A 7,867-nucleotide genomic window follows, 5' to 3' on the forward strand; every position below is an offset into this window, starting at 1 on the left:
TATGCAAATATATGCACATGTATGTAGACTGGGAAATGGGCAAATTTGACCCACATGTATATTTGATTTATTCTTGGAACAATCTTGTGCATGCATTTTAGCAAAAGTTGGTGCTGCAAAGCACTGTTCTAGTCTTATAGAAAAGAATAACAAAACACATTTTTTTCTGCTCTTACACAAATTTTGGTAGAAACATAATTATAAGGCAAAATATAGTAGGCATAACAAGATAGTACGAAAAAGTATATTGGGTACTTGAAAGAAGAAAAAAGAATTTGATATATCAGCAAAGTTCAGTGATGGCTTTTGAATAGAAGGGCTTAGGTGGATGGAGAGAAATTTAAATATATATATATCTATTTATTTATTTATTTTATTATTTATTTTTGGCTGCATCAGGTCTTCATTGGGTGGATTGAAACTTGATGGGTGAAGATGGAAAAGACTGACAGGCCAGGCAGAGAAAACTACATGAGAAAAAGCTAGGGAGGTTTTCAAAAAGTTGAGAACACTGTGTGGACTCTTGGCTTGATAAATATTTGTTGAAGTGAATGAAATTTTAATGTCCTGTTTATAAAGCAAGTGCTAATACAGTGAAGCTGAAATGGGTTTGTAGTTGATAATCCATGTTGGGAGTGCATGTGTTGAAATAAAATGATAGCAAACCTCACTTTACTTTCTATACATCAGCTTCTTGCCTGTGTCTGAAAAGCCTCTCTACTTCCTGCTCACTGCTTCTTATCCTTCAGGGTTGAGTTTCACTAGGCTCTTCTTAGGAAGCCTCTCTTGACTTTCCTCCCCAGCCAGAGTTATATGTTTTTGTTTTTGTTTTTCTTTCCCTGTGCCAGCCCTTTAATCACAGTGCTTATGTTAAAAGCATTGATTTTTTTTTTATTCCCAAATTTCAGCCATTTATTTTTATTTCATCTTTTAATTCCTATGTGGTTCATCAACTCTTTATCAGTAACATTCTCACTGACAAAGACCAATCTACATTAACTATAGTTATATATAACATATCAAGGGAGTACCCAGGAAAATCAGAACACAAGACTTCATCAGCTAAAGAGAGTTCAAGTTTGCTGTTATGAAGACATACAAGAAAATATACTGAAGCATAAACAAAAAAATCAGAGTAACAACAGCATTCCAGAAGGAGAGATACAATAAAGATCTTAATTTACAATATGTATAATTATAATTTATTAAAATTAACACAATTCATGTACAAAATATTAACACGGTAGTTTGTTAAGTTTTTTAAGCACTTCAACTACTGAAATGTTAAAACACAATAAAAACTGTATTAACCAACTTCTCCATCAAGGGATCTAATCTAGCTCACTAGTTCAGGCTGAACATTCACTCTCCGAAGTACTTCTTCAGGCATGCAAAAAACAGGGCTAACAGGTTTAATCTGTTCTTCTCCCAAAAGTGACAATCCAGCAATTCCAAACAGAGTATGGAAAGGATCTACCATATCTCCTGGCCTATCTGCAAATCCTCCTGTTTCTTCATCTTGACATGCTAGGATGAAACTGCGGAGCTTTTCTCTATCAATCCAATGAAGCCTTCCAATTATCTTTAGGGAAGCCAACACCCACCATGAATAGCATACATCTGGTAACTTCTCTGGCCTTCCATTGAGTCCGCCTGATGGAAGCTGTCATTCACAAAGCCACCAACCGAGTAAATCAGAATTTACTTGGTGCAACTGACTAGTAATAGCCAAGAATCCTGTGCAACAATAGATCTGCCCAGCATGGGATTCAGAACCTGGTCTGCAACCAAATCCACCATCAAAGTTCATACATGATAAAACAAATTCGATTGCCTTTTCCACATTAATAGCATCCAGCTTCCCCAATAGTGCCAACGTTGCCACTGCACAAAAAGAGAATCTTGTATCAATTTCTCCCCAAATATCTCCAGCAAAAGAACCATCTTCTTTCTGTAGACTCTGAACATATTCCACAACTTTATTTATGTCAATAACATTAATACTATCATAGAGAGTAAGTATCTGAACAGCACTAAGAGTATACAAAAGATGAGGATCATGTCCAATACTAGCACTTATTCCACCACACTCATGCTGACAAGACTTAATAAACGTCAGAATTTCTTCTCTATTCATGCGATGTAGTTGTCCCATGAGATCCATTACAGTGAGACCCCAATAGATGCCACTCATTCTCAAATATTCAGACATGCAATATTCGTAATCATCTTTCTTTGAGCCATAGGATGCAATATAATCAGCATGCTTCTCCAGTAACAGGCTGTCAGGTGCATCTGACTTAATGATAACATCCTTCTGCGGTGTACCCATGACTGAGAACGAAAAGAGAAAAGCATTGATTTTTGTGCTGGTCTCACTACTAAACTGTGGAAACTCAAGGGCAGAAATTTTCTTTTACTTGTCTTTGCTTTACCAGTTCTTGGATGTTAAGGCAAGCTTCAGTTGAGCACCCAATAGGAGCTCAATAGGAGTCTAGTTCAAGGATGGTGGTGGTGGAGGTGTTTAGTCACTCAGCCATGTCTGACTCTCTGAACCTCCATGGACTATAGCCCGCCAGGTTCCTCTGTCCATGGGATTTTCCTGGAAAGAATCCTGGAGTGGGTTGCCATTTCCTCTTCCAAGGGATCTTCCTGACCCAGGGATTGAACCTGCGTTGCCCATGTCTCCTGCATTGCAGGTGAATTCTTTACCACTGAGCTACTGGAGAAGCCCTAGTTCAAGGACAAAATACATTAAATTGAGAATTGGGTTGATGGTTTTCTCTCTTGCCTTTATGTTAACCCTTCTTTTGTTCCAGTAGCATGTCTTACAATTCTTCATTTGTAGCCAGGAACTGAAGTGTTGCATGCATTCCACAACTCTGTGCTTGGCCCATGATGGCCTTGGCCTCTGGTTCCACGTCTTTCTACTTCAAGTTCAATTGCCTCCTTTTCAAAAGTACTTTTTCTAAAACCTCATCAGGGTGGTGTTCTTCCAACTTTGAATTTCCATGATGATTTTCAATACCACTTTCATGAGCACCTTCTATTTTCTAGACCATATCTTGAGGTAGAATCTACATTTCATATACTTTTTATTCCCCCCAAACCAAGAGATTTTCTCAGAATAAACATACACTCAAAATGCCTTCAGTGTCTTTCTTTTAACTGGCCATTGACTATTTGTCAGTCTTTGCTGATCATAAGCTATCCAATAAATATTTACACATGGTTCATGCATCACACACTTTGGGGGAAAAACTGCAGAGTGACACAATGTGAATGAAAATGCAATTTGGAAGCAGAAAAAGAAAAAAAAATCAGAAATATATCCTCTAGCAAAGTATAGAAGTTCACAAAATCATTTGAATCCTCACTTTGTTGATGAAAATTTCTACAAAAATCTAGCAAGCCTGTAAGCAATTTGAAAAAATGAAACCCTGAAAGAAATAAACATTATCTCAGCATAGACAGAGTTTTAAAAGAACTTTGTAGCTTCCTTTACTGTTATGAACATGTCTTTCCAGTAACTACATAGTGACTAATTTTTATTAAAGCTAATCATTTACGGAAGAACTGTACAAAAAAGATCTTCATGACCCAGGTAATCATGATGGTGTGATCACTCACCTAGAGCCAGACATCCTGGAATGTGGAGTCAAGTGGGCCTTAGAAAGTATCACTATGAACAAAGCTAGTGGAGGTGATGGAATTCCAGCTGAGCTGTTTCAAATCCTGAAAGATGATGCTGTGAAAGTGCTGCACTCAATATGCCAGCAAATTTGGAAAATTCAGCAGTGGCCACAGGACTGGAAAAGGTCAGTTTTCATTCCAATTCCAAAGAAAGGTAATGCCAAAGAATGCTCAAACTACCGCACAATTGTACTCCTCTCACATGCTAGTAAAGTAATGCTCAAAATTCTCCAAGTCAGGCTTCAGCAATACATGAACCATGAACTTCCTGATGTTCAAGCTGATTTTAGAAAAGGCAGAGGTACCAGAGATCAAATTGGCAACATCCGCTGGATCATGGAAAAAGCAAGAGAGTTCCAGAAAAACATCTATTTCTGCTTTATTGACTATGCCAAAGCCTTTGACTGTGTGGATCACAAGAAACTGTGGAAAATTCTGAAAGAGATGGGAATACCAGATCACCTGACCTGCCTCTTGAGAAATTTGTATGCAGGTCAGGAAGCAACAGTTAGAACTGGACATGGAACAACAGACTGGTTCCAAATAGGAAAAGGAGTACATCAAGGCTGTATATTGTCACCCTGCTTATTTAACTTCTATGCAGAGTACATCATGAGAAACGCTGGACTGGAAGAAACACAAGCTGGAATCAAGATTGCCAGGAGAAATATCAATCATCTCAAATATGCAGATGACACCACCCTTATGGCAGAAAGTGAAGAGGAACGAAAAAGCCTCTTGGTGAAAATGAAAGTGGAGAGCAAAAAAGTTGGCTTAAAGCTCAACATTCAGAAAACGAAGATCATGGCATCTGGTCCCATCACTTCATGGGAAATAGATGGGGAAACAGTGCCAGACTTTATTTTTTGGGCTCCAAAATCACTGCAGATGGTGATTGCAGCCATGAAATTAAAAGACGCTTACTCCTCGGAAGAAAAGTTATGACCAACCTAGATAGTATATTTAAAAGCAGAGACATTACTTTGCCGACTAAGGTCCATCTAGTCAAGGCTATAGTTTTCCCTGTGGTCATGTATGGAGGTGAGAGTTGGACTGTGAAGAAGGCTGAATGCCGAAGAATTGATGCTTTTGAACTGTGGTGTTGGAGAAGATTCTTGAGAGTCCCTTGGACTGCAAGGAGATCCAACCAGTCCATTCTGAAGGAGATCATCCCTGGGATTTCTTTGGAAGGAATGATGCTAAAGCTGAAACTCCAGTACTTTGGCCACCTCATGCGAAGAACTGACTCATTGGAAAAGACTCTGATGCTGTGAGGGATTGAGGGCAGGAGGAGAAGGGGACGACCGAGGATGAGATGGCTGGATGGCATCACAGACTCGATGGACGTGAGTCTGAGTGAACTCCGGGAGATGGTGATGAACAGAGAGGCCTGGTGTGCTGCGATTCATGGGGTCACAAAGAGTCTGACATGACTGAGCGACTGAACTGAACTGAACTGAATCATTTATCTTTAAGTGCATTTGGTTTTGCAGATCAAGTATTGACTAGGAAGCTATGTATGGATTATGACAATGAGATAAAAAAGAAATCTGCTTTGAGCTTTTCCCTTTTATCTAAACAATGGCATTCATTCTTCCTTCCTTTCAAAAGCATTCACTTTGGTCAGAAATTTTTGCTATCTCACACTTGATTGCCTTGGAGACTTCAGTAAACACATCAAATCTTACTCTCATAAACCCTGTTTCTCCTTCCTGCAAAACTGAACTCATCTTTGATAACCTTAGCACAGCACATCCTAATGGGTCCTGCTTTCCAAGCAAACTGCTGTCATGTTAATTTTTATTAGGATTTTTGAAAGGAAATATAAATATTTCCCTTTAAAGTGATTAAATGTTAATAGAATATTTTGAGGAATAATGTCATAGAATTTGCTCTTATGTCTCAGCCATGATACCTATGAAACATGGAGTCCACTTACCCTGCAGGTTAAGGAACCTGACTCAAAACTACTCCCAGGGTGAATCAACAATGCTCTAGAAAAAGTGATCAGTGAGGGCCAGTCCATTTTGGTACATGTTCTTATTAAGTTGTTGAAGGAAGGGTGAAACCTTGGCTGGCAGAAGCCTTCCCTTACTGATTTATCTCTCACAGTTTTCTTGAGGAGACACTGTAAAGGCATTCTCAAAAAACTTTAATATTTCCCCAGGCACAATGAGATGGTTGAATACTAATTCCCCATTCTCATGTCTTCTGTTTTTTGTCCTTTTAGCCAATGCACACTTCCCTGCTTTCCCCACTGAGGCCCCTTCCTTCTCTCTCACATCCCTCTCAAAACTGGAAGCAATTTTCTACATCAAACATCTACTGTTTTCCTTTGGTTTGGAATGCCCATGTTTGCCCTACTCTCTGTGCTCACTTTTAAAGGGCAGAGAATACAGGGACATTTTTCTCCGAGCTCTTCAATGTTAACAAAATAGAGATGCTGGCACCTTGTCAATAGTTTTACCTACTATACATTTGAAAAACTTTGCCCTGCCATAGGAGCACACTAGATGTACTGAGAAAATTTCAGAAGGAACTCAGCTTGGGCTGTGGCTGTGCTTCCATGCAAGTGCCAAGACAAAGTTCAGTGAATGTTTGTTGAATGAATGCATAAATAAACAATGAGAAAACGAGAGCCAACTCTACTGACTCCACAGGATGGCCTTTCATACTTTATAACAGATTCTAGAATTGTAAATCTACTATCATTTGGGAGGCTGTATCCTGATTATGTTAATGTAGTCTTAGCAAAGGTGGTTTGGAGATGAAACTTGTTCTAAACATGTGGTCAACTGGGAGTATGATTCTCAATAAGAAGTTATTCTGTGAGTTTGTTTATTTTTATTTATTTGGCTATACCCAGTCTTAGTGGCAGCCTGTGGGATCTAGTTCCCTAACAGGGGATTAAACCTGGGCCCCCTGCATTGGGAACTTGAAGTCTCAGCCCCTGCACCACCAGAGGAATCCCTGTTCTGTGATTTTGGATCTTTCTACAACAACCTTTAAAAACGTTCCTATTTTAAGTTTTATTATTACCAGCTTCCTTTATTTTTCTTGTAAGTGGGTTAGAAATATATTGTAAATAATAAAGGCACAAGCAGAATAAACACTGACTTTGACATAGTGAAATAATTATTACAGCCAAGTAATTAGCATATCGTCTCTTCACCTAGTTACCTTTTTTTTTTGTTTTAATGATGAGAGCCCTTGAAATCTACTCTCAGCAAATTCCAGTATTCAGTGAGGTATTATTGACTACAGTCATCATGCTGGGCTCTAGATCTCTAGATTTAGTTATCTTATAGAACTGCAATTTTTATCAACATCTCCCCATTTCCCCCATCTCCCCTCTATTCCTGGTAAACAGGGTTCTACTTTTTGCTTCTAGGAATTTGACATTATTTTCCATTTTATTTTTGGCCACACCAAGTGGCATGTGCAATCTTACTCCCCTGACCAGGGATTGGACTCTTGCCCCTGCACTGGAAGTATGGGAGTCTTAACCACTGGACTGCCAGGGAAGCCCCTGAATTCAACTTTTCAAGATTCTACTACGTAATTGAGATCATGTGGTTGTTTTCTTCCTGCATTTGGCTTACTTTACCTAGCATACTTGCACTCATCTCACACGCTAGTAAAGTGATGCTTAAAATTCTCCAAGTCAGGCTTCAGCAATACATGAACCATGAACTTCCAGATGTTCAAGCTGGTTTTAGAAAAGGCAGAGGAACCAGAGATCAAATTGCCAACAACCGCTGGATCATGGAAAAAGCAAGAGAATTCCAGAAAAACATCTATTTCAGCTTTATTGTTTATGCCAAAGCCTTTGACTATGTGGATCACAAGAAACTGTCGAAAATTCTGAAAGACATGGGAATACCAACCACCTGACCTGCCTCTTGAGAAACCTGTATGCAGGTCAGGAAGCAACAGTTAGAACTGGACATGGAGCAACAGACTGGTTTCAAACAGGAAAAGGAGTACATCAAGGCTGTATATTGTCACCCTGCTTATTTAACTTCTATGCAGAGTACATCATGGGAAACGCAGGGCTGGAGGAAGCACAAGCTGGAATCAAGATTGCCAGGAGAAATATCAATAACCTCAGATATGCAGATGATACCACCCTTATGGCAGAAAGTGAAGAACTAAAGAGCCTCTTGATGAAAGT

General features: G+C 39.1%; 1 pseudogene; it reads right to left on the minus strand.

The window, feature by feature from the left end:
* Positions 1–902: 902 nt before the first annotated feature.
* On the minus strand, positions 903–2,346 carry LOC138446919 (geranylgeranyl transferase type-2 subunit beta pseudogene; annotated as a pseudogene).
* Between the last annotated feature and the right edge of the window lie 5,521 nt (positions 2,347–7,867).

The sequence above is a fragment of the Ovis canadensis genome, chromosome 10 (assembly GCF_042477335.2).
Source record: "Ovis canadensis isolate MfBH-ARS-UI-01 breed Bighorn chromosome 10, ARS-UI_OviCan_v2, whole genome shotgun sequence".
Classification (NCBI taxonomy): domain Eukaryota; kingdom Metazoa; phylum Chordata; class Mammalia; order Artiodactyla; family Bovidae; genus Ovis; species Ovis canadensis.